The sequence below is a fragment of the Nannospalax galili genome, unplaced genomic scaffold (assembly GCF_000622305.1).
Source record: "Nannospalax galili isolate Female #2095 unplaced genomic scaffold, S.galili_v1.0 scaffold278, whole genome shotgun sequence".
Lineage (NCBI taxonomy): Eukaryota > Metazoa > Chordata > Mammalia > Rodentia > Spalacidae > Nannospalax > Nannospalax galili.
In genome coordinates, this window is record NW_008347536.1 from 11,280,918 (window position 1) to 11,293,145 (window position 12,228).

The 12,228-nt window shown below is 40.0% G+C and overlaps 1 protein-coding gene across 1 annotated transcript in view; it reads left to right on the forward strand.

Annotated features, from left to right (window-relative positions):
• Window positions 1-12,228, forward strand: part of Nars2 (asparaginyl-tRNA synthetase 2, mitochondrial) — a gene marked incomplete in the record, with an annotated part of 159,637 nt that overhangs the window by 18,253 nt on the left and 129,156 nt on the right.

The following is a 12,228-nucleotide window of genomic DNA, read 5'->3' on the forward strand; positions in this document are numbered from 1 at the left end:
TTTATTACAACAGCATTGACATATTCAATAACAATTTCCAGAGCTAAGATGCTTCTCTTTTTTTTAATTTAGAATTCCATTTGCTTTTCTTAAGTTAACCTGAGAGAAATTTGAAGAAATTAGTAAGGTGTATAAGATATTTCTTGTGCAGATTCAACCCACAGCTGCCATTTTTTTTGGCTTGCTGTATTTTAAAAGGTAAAATAGAATAATAAAGAGGATGGTGGAATGCATATATCAATGAAAGCTTAAGAGCAAAATATTTGGGAGCAGGAAGGAGACCAGCAAGAGGAGGAAGAGTGACAAGGGAGAGAAGGGGTTGCAAATAAGAACAACAACAACAACAAAAAATATATATATATACACACACACACACACACACACACATATATATGTCACAGTGAACCCATTTCTTTGTGTGATAAGCAGAAAATGAAAAAAAGTTTTAGTGTATATCTAAATACTACTTCCTTCTCCAGATTCTTTAAAAAATAGGTTTTTCATAAGAACTGATACACCTTTTGAAAATGGCCTTTGCTTTATTGATATATATTTTATTTTACTTTGAGTATATTTCCTGATAATCTGCCCCACCATCCCCTTTCTCAGCCCTCCTATAATCCCCTTAGTTTCCCTAGACAGTGTTCTACTTTCATGTCCTATATACATACATGATTTTTTTGTATCTATATAAAATCTAGGAGCTGAAATGAGAGAAAACATGATTTCTTTCTAAGGTGAACTTAACTCACTTAATATCTCTACTTACATCCATGTTTCTGCAGATGAAATAACCTTGTTCTTTATGGTTGAAAAAATTCTGTTCTATATGCTGGAGATGTAGCTCAGTTGATAGAATGCTTGCTTAACATGCACAAAGCCTTGGGATTCCAGTACTTATAAATAGGATATGGTAGTGTATACCCATAATCTCAGCACTCAGGAGATAGATCCAGGAGAATCAGAGGTTCAAGGTGATCTTCAGGTATGTAGCTAGTTAGAAGCCTGCTTATGGGACTGGAGAGATGCTCAGTAGTTAAGAACACTGACTGCTCTTGCAGAAAACCCAGGTTTGATTCCCAGCACCCACGTGGTGGCTAACAACCATCCGTAACTCCAGTTCCAGGGGGCTCTGATGCCCTTTTCTGACCTCCACAAGCATTGCATGACACAGGTACACTTATTTATGTATAGGCAACGTACTCACACATGAAAAAAATAAAATTTTTATAAAAAGCCAGCTTATGTTTCATAAGACCTTGTCTCAAAAAAATTTCCATTGTGCATATGTACCATATTTTCCTTATCAGTTCCTCTTGATGATGGATGTCTAGGTGATTCTATAACTTGGCTATTGTGATTATGCTGCACTAAACCTTGATCTATACATATATCTAGGTCATGTGAAAGCCATTCTGACTGGAGGGAGATAGAATCTCAATGTAGATTTAATTTGCATTTTTCTGACTGCTGGTGAGGATGAACATTTTTTCCTATGCTTATTGGCCATTTGCACTTCTTTTAAGAACTCTCTTTTCTTTCAGTTCTTTATGCTCTAGGCATTAATCTTCTGTGTGAGGCATAGCTAGCAAAGGTGTTTCCCATTCATGGGCTGTCTTTTCAACTTGATTGTTTCTTCTGCTGTACAGAAGCTTTCTAATTTCATGAGCTCTCGTTTGTCAGTTGTTGACATTATTTCCTGAATGACTAGAGTCTTATTCAATAAGTCCTTGTCATGCCTGTATCTTGAAGTGTCTTCCATACTTTTTCCTCCAATAACTTTAGAGGTTCATGTCTTAGGTTAGGGTCTCTTATCCATTTAGAGTTGATTTTTTAAAAACAGATTTTTTATTGAGCTTTTGTACATTTCATACCACAGTCGTTGATCAAATTTAGACCCCCTCTCCCATCCGTGCCCTCCAGCCCCTCACCAGACATTATGTATTCTGCCATACATGTTAAGACCTATTTTGTACCCAAATGTCCTTCTGTGCACATTCATCTACTAGAGTCTAGTCAGCCTATCTAGATATCATAAGTAAGGCCTACCCTCCCTCACCCAGTAGTAATCAGTCTCCAGTAGTTCCCAGACTAGGGCCAGCCTGCCACCCATTTCCCTTGCTCCACTTTGGGCCCTTATCTGATTGAGTTGGCATTGAGTCCTGTGCTCGATGCCACCATTGCTACAAGTTTATATGTGCAAGCTTCCAGGGTCCTGAAAGCCTCTGCTTCCCTATATTCATGAAACAGCCCTGCTCTTAGAATTTTTCTGCCCCCTCTTCCACAGTGGTCCCTGAGCCATTGGGTAGGTGAGGTTTAATATAGGAGTCCTATACAGGGACACATACTCTGCAGTCTCTTATTCTCTAAAATTTAGCCAGTTGTGGCCTTCTATGTGTATCTTACTCTGTTGTATAAGGAAGCTTCATTCGTGAGAGTTGAGATGCACCAGTATTCTCTCCACCCTCTGTTCTACTATGTTCCTTGAGTTTTAAGTGTAGAGGTTTCACTGTACATGTGTCACCTAGGGCTTAGTATCTCTCTGACATACATTCTCTGTATGTGACCGGTTGCGGAACTGGGCAGTAGCCTCCATCTGTTGCAAAAGAAACGTCTTTGATGAGTGGTGTACTGTATACTTGTCTGTAAATGTAAGGATCTATATTTAGCATATAGTAAGAAATTTCATTTGTCTAGAGATATGGCAGAAATAGGGTTTTCGCTAGGATAATTACAGTGCCACCCATGAGTTCACTCTCATTGAGAGGGCTTTGGTTTTTATGCAAGATGAGAGATGGGGATCTAGTATCATTCTTCTGCATGTAGAGACTAAGTTTTTCTAGAACCATTTGTCAAGGAGCCATCTTTTCTCAATGTATAATTTTGACATCCTTGTCAAAAATCAAGTGGCTGTAGTTGTACAGGTTTATACCTGGGTCCTCTGTTCTAATCCACTTATCTATGTCTATCTTTGTGCCAGTTCTATCCACATTGGTTTTGTTATTGCGTTAATACTATGTTGTTAGTACTACAGTTCTAGAGTATAACTTCAAGTCAAGTAAGGGGATAGCTTCAGCATTATTTGTGTGTTGGGGGGCTATATGCACATATTCATGTGGGTGTTTGTTTGTACATGACATTCAAGTGTATGGGGTCAACATCAGATGTCTTCCTCCGTGGTGCTCCATCTTATTTCTTTTTTTTAATATATTTTATTTATATTATTTTTTATTTTTATTTTATGTGTGTATTGCCTGCATGTAGGTAAGTGTACCCATGTCCTGCAGTGCTCTCCGAGGACAGAAGAGGCTGTCCGATCCCCTGGAACTGGAGTTACAGGCAGTTGTTAGCTGCCATGTGGGTGCTGGGATTCAAACCCGGGTCTTCTGCAAGAGCAACCAGTGTTCTTAACCGCTGAGCCTTCTCTCCAGCCCCTTATTTATCATTTTTTATTTTATGTGTATGAGTGTATTGCCTGCATGTATGTGAATGTACCTGTCTCGTGCAATGCCCAGGGCGTCGGATTCCCCTGGAACTGGAGTTAAGGACAGTTAATAGCTGCAATGTAGCTGCAATGTGGGTGTTGGGAATTGAACCCGGGTCCTCTGCAAGAGCAGTCAGTGCTCTTAACCACTGAGCCATCTCTCCAGCCCCTTCCATTTTATTTCTTGAGACAGGGTCTGTCCCTAAACCTGCAGCTCATCAAAACCTGGAGCTAGGCTGCTGACTGACCAGTAAGCTTGAGGCATCCATCTATACATTCTGCCATAGCACCACACCTCCCTCCCCTGCCACCCTCCACCACTCTCCATCATCCCCAGGCTGATGTGTGCTGTCATGCCTGTCTTTATGTGGCTTCTAGATACTTAAACTCAAGCCTGGTGATTGCACATCAGTCACTTTACCAGCTGAGCCATGAGCCGGCTATCCAGTTCCATTCGGAACTTGGCTATATAGGTAGGGTCTTTTGTGCTTCCATATGAATCTTAGGGATGTTTTATCTATTTTAGTGAAGAATGGCAATGTGATTTTAAAGGTGATATCATTGACTCTGTAGATTGTTTTTGGTCAGATGGCCATTTTCACAATATCAGTTCTTCTAGTCCATGAGCGTGGAAAGTCCACTTTCTGGTGTCTTCAGTTTTTTTTTCCTTTCATTTCTTTCGTTAAATGTATTCCGTGGTTTTTTCTTTGTTTTTTTTTTTTTTTTTTTTTTTTTGTTTTGTTTTGAGGCGATTGTGAATGAGATTGTTTCCCCAATTTCTTTTTCATTATGTTTATCATTGCTGCGTAGGAGTGCTACTGTTTTTTATGTTAACTTTGTATCCTGCCACTTTGCTGAAAGCGTTGATCAATTCTATGAGTTTTCTGGTGGAGGCTTCAGGGTCTCTTCTCTATAGACTCATGTCATCTGCAGATAGGGACACCTTGACTTCTTCGTCCTCATTCTTAACTCTTGTCTGACTGCCCTAGTTCAGATGTGAAGACTCTTAGTTTAATTCTTTCTTTAGCAATTACCTTCTGAGTTCCTAGGATGGGCCAGGCATTATAAACCTGCCCATAGTGCAGATAAAAATAATAATGCAGCTTGGCGTGATGGCACACACCCTTAATCCCAGCAGAGGCAGGCGGATCTCTGTGAGTTCAAGGCCAGCCTGGTCTACATAGTGAGTTCCAGGCCAGCTGGGGCTACAGGGAGACCCTGTCTCAAAAAGACCAAAAAAAAAAAAAAGCATTACTAGAATAGGTCATGGTAGCACATGCTTGTAATTCTAGCACTTAGACTGAGGCAGAGTTGTAAGGCAAGACACTGTCATAAAATAGAATAGTAAACGAACTTTTCTTACTTGTCGGCAGTTGAAAGCCTTTCATTTACTAGTATATAGCTGTTTCGAGTAGTTATCTAGTAGTAGACCAGCAGACACAGAGAACTATATGTTGTTTTTGTATTCTATTACTTATTGTTTTTTTTAATCCCTAAAATCTTCTTAATACATTTGCTTGATTCCATCCACTGACAAGATTTGCATATAATTGCTTTCTGTGTTTCAGTGCTTTCTGACTTTTGATAATGATACTTTCTGTTAACATTATCAAATAAAGTATACCGTGGGAGAAGTTATCCTGACATATTGGAATCATACTAATCAGCTGGGCTTGGTGGTGCACACCTTTAATCTCAGCACCCAAGAGGCAGAAGTAGGCAGATCTCTATGAGTTCAAGACCAGCCTGGTCTACATTGCAAGTTCCAGATAAACTGGGGCTAGAGTAGACCCTGTCTCAAAATCAAACACAAAAAGAGTGAAAATCAAATGTCTCTTTCAGACATGAGCTGAAGAAATCTTGATGATAATTAGTCTTCTGGAAAAGCAGAATAAAAATGACCTGTTATAAGTCAAATGTGGTACAGTACTCCTATAATACCAGCACTCGAGAGGGAGAGGCAGGAAAATCAAATCGTTCAAGGCCAACCTAGATGGCTTCATGGTGAGATCTTGTTTCAAAAAGAAACAAGCAAAATGACTTGTTGGATATTTAAGGTGGAAGTGTTAGCATCTGCATGTTCGAATTCAAAGACGGTAGCAAATGAAAAAATAGTATTCTTAAAAATACTCTCTTCTAGGTTTTTTTCCCTTTGTTTCTTAGTGTTCTGAATATGAAGTGAAAATTGCTCACTTTAAATACTATCATAATCCTTTAATATATATCATTTAATAGTTAAAATGTGGGGGCAGTGCAGTTTGGAGGAGATTTTACAAATAAAATGGTATTTTAAAATATTTGTTTTTATTTTATGTGTATGACTGTTATGCCTGCATGTGTGTAAGTGCACCCGTGTCATGCATTGCCCATGGAGGTTAAAAGAGGGTGTCAGATCTCCTGGAACTGGAGTTACAGACAGTTGTTTGCTGCCACATGGGTGCTGTGATTCGAACCCGGATAGAGTAACCAGTGCTCTTAACTGAACTCAAACAAGTTGAAAACTGCCTTTGCTGAGCTTTAATGTTAAATTTGGAAATAATTGATATGCTACCAGAGAAATTCTTAAGCAAATCTGAGTGATTACAGTATTTGTCTTTTGGCCTCTAAACAACCCAGAGCAAGTTACCAGATAATTATGAATAATAAGAAGAAATAAATATATTTCTAAAGCTAAACAAATGAGAGTGTTTTATTTTCATATATATTATGTCAGGACCAAGGAGAGGAATAGTGGAATTAGACTTGGCTATTCAGAGTACCAGAAAGACATACTGGAATCCATTGATGTTACATACCTGCAGTCAAGGTACAGCTCAGATGCCAGCTATCTATAGCTCTGTGCTATGTTTGATTTGCTGTCTTCTTTACTTTCAGAAATTCAGCTAAGACAACTTTTTGAGGTTGATTCCTACCAACCCTCTTCTGTGTGGAAGCAGAGCTCCCTTGGCTTACCTACAGGCCTCTGACCTTTCAAAGTTCATAGTTTATTTCCACTTAGTTGCTAGTTCAGGCTTAGGAGTATAAAACTTGGCACCTAACTTTTTAGGAAGGAGTGGATTTTCATATTTAAATTATTGCTTTTTCTTAATGATCTTTGTTTCTCTGAAAGCATTGAAGTATGAGTAAGCATTTAAAGATGAGAGTGCATAGTACACAGTGGGGTTTGAGGACAGCCTTAAGAGTCACCTTGAAAAAGCAGAGTAAGACCATGTACTTCCAATATTTGTTGAGAAGTGAGTGCATGGACTATCATTTTAGTTTCCTCTCTGTCATTTCCATTTCCTGTTTTAAGATGTTGGCATCTTGTTAAGATTTAGGGATTACTCAATACATATTTAAGAAGTTGCATTCAAGACATTCAGCATACATTTGGTACCATCTGTGTTCAAGATGCCATGTTAAGTATTACAAGGGAAATGATGTAGTTGAATTTCTGGGCTGCAAAGCTGGTAAGTTAGCAGGAATTGATAAAGGATGGAGCATGTGTTTTATTCACCTTTGTTATTATCCTACAGTATTATTTATTTGTATATGTTTTCCTGTTTGTCACAATGTCCCAGACAAGTTCCCAAAATTGTATTTGATCTTTCCAATTCTGGCGTACTGTGGGTGGTCCCTAATTCAAGATGGTTCCACTTGGAATTTTTCAACTTCTCAGTTATGCAAAAGTGATAAGCATTCATTAGAAACCAACAACACTGGACATTAAGCCCAGAGCCTTGAACATGCTAAAGGAAGCAGACTACCACTGAGCCATACCCTCAGCTCAGAAGCCATACTCTGAAATTTGATCTTTTTCTAGACTAATGATATGTGATAAGAATATTTTTCTCATGATGTTGGGCATTAGCAGCAAGCCACAGCTGCCAGTCAGCTCCACGACTGTGGGTACATCAACTTTATCATGTGGTGTGTTGGTAAGCCATGACATTCATTTGATATCTTAAATGCATCTTTTAATGTATGGCATTTTTTTATTTTTATATTTTTTAAATATTTTATTTATTATTTTTATTTTATGTGTATGAGAGTATTGCCTGCATGTATGTCAGTTCTCCCGTGTCATGCAATGCCACAGAGGTCAGAAGAGGGCTTCAGATTCCCCTGGAACTGGAGTTAAGGACGGTTAATAGCTGCCATGTGGATGCTGGGAATCGAACCCCAGTCCTCTGTAAGAGTAGTCAGTGCTTTTAACCACTGAGCCATCTCTCCAGCCGCAGTATATGGTATTCTTTTATGTGTATGAGAGTATTACTTGGATGTATGTAATGCACCTGTGTTGTGCAGTGCCCTCAGAGATCAGAAGATGTCAGATCTCCTGGAACCGAAATTATGGATGCTTGTTAGCCAATGTATGCTGGGAATTGAACCCGGCTCCTCTGCAAGAGCAACCAGTGTTCTTAACCACTGAGCCATCTCTCCAGTCCCAATGTATAGTATTTTTAATTTACATTGGGTTTATCAGGATGTAACCCCATTGTAAACACAGAACCATCTAGTTTGTCTCTGAGAAGATAAAAGAGATTGAGACATAATTAGAGGCTATGGCAGACGAGAAGTTGATGGGGAATGAGGTAAAACTACTTTATATGTACAGTTGCGGTTACATTGTTACATCAATGATCAGTGATGGGAATCTGGAGCAAAATTAAGCCAGTGATGATTGAGTTGATAAGAAAATCTTCAGAATAAGCATGTGACTTGACTGCCGTGGGTAGGGGATTCCAAGGAAAGAATGATTAGGGAAAATAATTAGAGACCCAAATTGTGTGAAGGGTTTTTATTAGATTCTAAGTGGCTATAGATTAGAAGGTTCATATTGTTGAATTATAAGAGGATGGAGCCAAAACTAGGAAATGGAACAGTTTTTTAAAAAGAGTTCTTGTGGGTAAGAAGGTAGTTCAGTTGGGAAAGTGCTTGCTTAGCATATACAGAACCCTGGGCTGGAGCCCTAGCACTGGTGATTTACACCTGTAATCCCAGCACTTGGGAAGTTGAGGCAGAAGGATCAAAAGTTTAAAGTCATCTTCAGCAACATAGCAAGTTTGAGTCCAGGCTAGGACACATGAGACCGTGTTTCAAAAATAAAGTACTTTTTTGTTTGTGTTTTGAGACAGGGTCTCCCTGTAGCCCCAGCTGGCCCAGCTGGCCCAGCTGGCCCAGAGCTCAATATATAGACCAGACTGGACTCAGTCTCACAGAGATCTACCTGCCTCTGCCTCCTGAGTGCTGGGACTAAAGGTGTGCACCACCACCACGCTCAGCTCTAAAGCACTTATTTTGAGACATATTTCAAACATCATGACATGCACCCACTTAGAAGTGCACAGTTTCGGGGCTAGAGAGATGGCTCAGCAGTTAAGAACACTGGCTGTTCTTGCAGAAGACTCGCACTCACATGGCAGCTAACAACTCTCTGTAACTCCAGTTCCAGGGGATCCAACAGCCTCTTCTGTCCTCCGTGGGCATTGCACGACATGGGTGCACTTACCTGCATGCAGGCAATATACTCATACACATAAAATAAAAATAATAAATAAAATATTTTTTAAAAAAGAAGTGCACAGTTTTATTGTTTTTAGTGTACCGGGTGAGTTTGGCAGCTGACTACCGTGCTTTAAAATGAGGGCATTTCATCACCTCAGAACCAAACCCAGCACCCAATTAGTAGCTGTTTCCCATTCCTACCTCCAGCCCCCGCTAATCTCTGCTTAGATTTCATATCCCTGGAATCTGTACACTGTAGAGTTTGTCTTTCTTTCACTCACCGTGGGTTTTGTGGTTCCTCTGTGTTGTAGCATGTGTTAGTACTTCTTTTTGTATCAGTGTAGTGTGTAGGTGTCTACATTATGTTTATCCATCTATCATTTGATGGACATTTGTATTGTTTTCTACTTTGGGGATAGGATGAGTGATACCATAGAGAAGATTAGTGAAGTTTTTGTGGATGAACACATTATTTCTTTTGGATGAAATCTGTGGTTTTTTGGTAACTTTCTGTTCAACATTTTCAGAAGCTATCACAGTATTTTCCATGGTGGCTCAACAAGGTGGCCTACCGTTTTATACTGCTGCAGCAGTGCTGGGACTCTTGTTTCACTGTGTCCTATTATTTTCCATTTCTTTGATTATAGCCACCCTGACGTCTGAAGTGGTATCTCATTGTGGCTTTGATTTGCATTGTCTTAAGGACTAAGGCTGTTGAGCAGCTTGCCTTGCATATAATGACCATTTGTTTATCTTTGGAGAAATGCCTAAGTTCCTTGCCCATTTTAAAATTGTAAAGCCAGGCGTGGTGGCACACGCCTTTAATCCCAGCACTGGGGAGGCAGAGGCAGGTGGATCTCTGTGAGTTCAAGGCCAGCCTGGCCTACGAGTTCCAGGACAACGGGGGCTACAGGGAGACCCTGTCTCAAAAAGGCCAATTAATTAATTAATTAATTAATTAAAATGAAATTGTATTGTTTACTCGGGGCTAGAGAGATGGCTCAGTGGTTAAGAGAACTGGGTCCTCATGCAGAGGACCCGGGTGCGAATTCCAGCACCCACATAGCTGCTAACAACCATCCATAACTCCAGTTCCAGGGGATCTGATGCCCTCTTCTGATCTCTCTGGGCATTGCAAGACATGGTTGCACTTACATACATGTAGGCAATATGCTCATAAAATAAAAATAAATAAAATATTAAAAAAATAAAATAAAATTGTATTGTTTGCTCTTTTGATGTCACCCAAGTTGTAGGAGTTATTTTACATATTCTAAAGATTTAAAAAAAAACTGTTTACCCCCGGACTCCCAGCAGTGTGGAGACCTATGTTGCTCCCAGGGACTTGCCCCTGAATATGCTCATAATTACCCAGTTGTGGTACTGTTGGGGTGGGGCTTTCTTTGATGGCCTCTTCCCTGGACCACATGCATGTAAGGTGGTTGCTCTATTGTTTTCAACAGTCATGGGACCTAAATTGTATCACAAATGGACTCATTCAAATTCAGACTCCTTTACATGGATAATTCTCAGGGTCAGGATGTGATATTTGTTGTGATCTCAAAAGGACTGTTCAGCCGGGTGTGGTGGCGCACGCCTTTAATCCCAGCACTCGGGAGGCAGAGGCAGGTGGATCTCTGTGAGTTCAAGGCCAGCCTGGTCTACATAGTGAGTTCCAGACCAGCTGGGGCTATAGGGAGACCCTGTCTCAAAAAGACCAACAACAAAAAAAGGACTGTCAGCTATCTTTCACAGTTTTTAAAAAAATTTATTATTTGTATTTTATTTTATGGGGTACGAGTATTATGCCTGCGTGTTTTTAAATGTACCCGTGTTGTGCATTGACCACAGTGATTGGAAAAGTTTGTTGGATCCCCTGGAACTGGACTTTCAGATGGTGCTAGCCACCATGTGGGTGCTGGGAATCAAACCCAGGTCCTCTGCAAGAGCAACCAGTGCTCTTAACTGCTGAGCCGTCTCCCCAGCCCCTGCTTTCACAGTTTCTTTCCAGCAAACTAACAGATCTATAATTTAGCCTTGTCTACCCAGCAGATCTGCCCATCTCCAGTTGCCTTTCACCACAGTCACCACTCTTGGAGAGCACCCTTCAGTGTGCATTTTCCCACACTATGGCAAGTCATCCCCTTTGGGGAGAGATTTGGACTGCTGCTTTGAAGGCCTACTTCTCTGCCCAAACAAAATCTGGGAGTCTGGCTCTAGTGTGTAGACAGGGCATGGATGTTTCTCTGAGCAATTTCCTCATTTAGGAGCTTTAGGAAATTTTTACCAATTTCAGGGCAACCACAGCCCCATGAGCTGGGGTAAGAACCTTCCATTCCACTTGGGTGGGGCCTGAGGGTAAATAGAGTCATGTGTTTTGGGCTGTATCAGTCTGAGTAGAGTTTCTGTCCTGCTGAGAGCTGTGAGGAGGATGGGCCGAGTGATCTCTTATGTAGACACTGCAGGGTCCTTTGTCCATACTAGTTATTAGTAGACTATTGAATAGACATCTCTGCATTTGCTGCATACTCTTAAGGCAGTTTTTAGAGACCTTAAATGGTTGGTTTTTTTCCCCCCTTTGTTTGTAATGATTTTTACCAATTTCACTGAGAAATGGGTCTGAAGATCATCCCACAATCATTATAGAAAATGGTCCAAAAGTCTAGTCACTTTATTTTCCTATAGTGATCCTGAGTTTTGTGAATAGTGTTGTATTTCTCTGTTATAGGGATCGGCTGAATGACACGTAGGAAAACTCCACATTCCTAATCAAAAGTCTGAAAAGCAGGCTGATGTGAGAACTAGCATTTCTCCTTTCCTAACTGCTGTGCTTCTAGAATGCAACAGGAAGCTATTGGATCTTGAGAATTTGGGTGGTTGTAGAAGTTTATAACTAAGCTTTTATAAGTTCCATCTCATTTGGGTTCTGCTTGAAATTTTCACTTTTAATTACTCTTACCTATTTTCTTTTAAACTTTTTAGATGACAAGTGAGCTAACCCAGGTCCGACCTTTTCTGAAAGGAAACCTTTTTTTTTTTTTTTTTTTTTAGCATTTCTTAACTGCTGTGCTTCTAGAATGCAACAGGAAGCTATTGGATCTTGAGAATTTGGGTGGTTGTAGAAGTTTATAACTAAGCTTTTATAAGTTCCATCTCATTTGGGTTCTGCTTGAAATTTGAAATTTTAATTACTCTTACCTATTTTCTTTTAAACTTTTTAGATGACAAGTGAGCTAACCCAGGTCCGACCTTTTCTG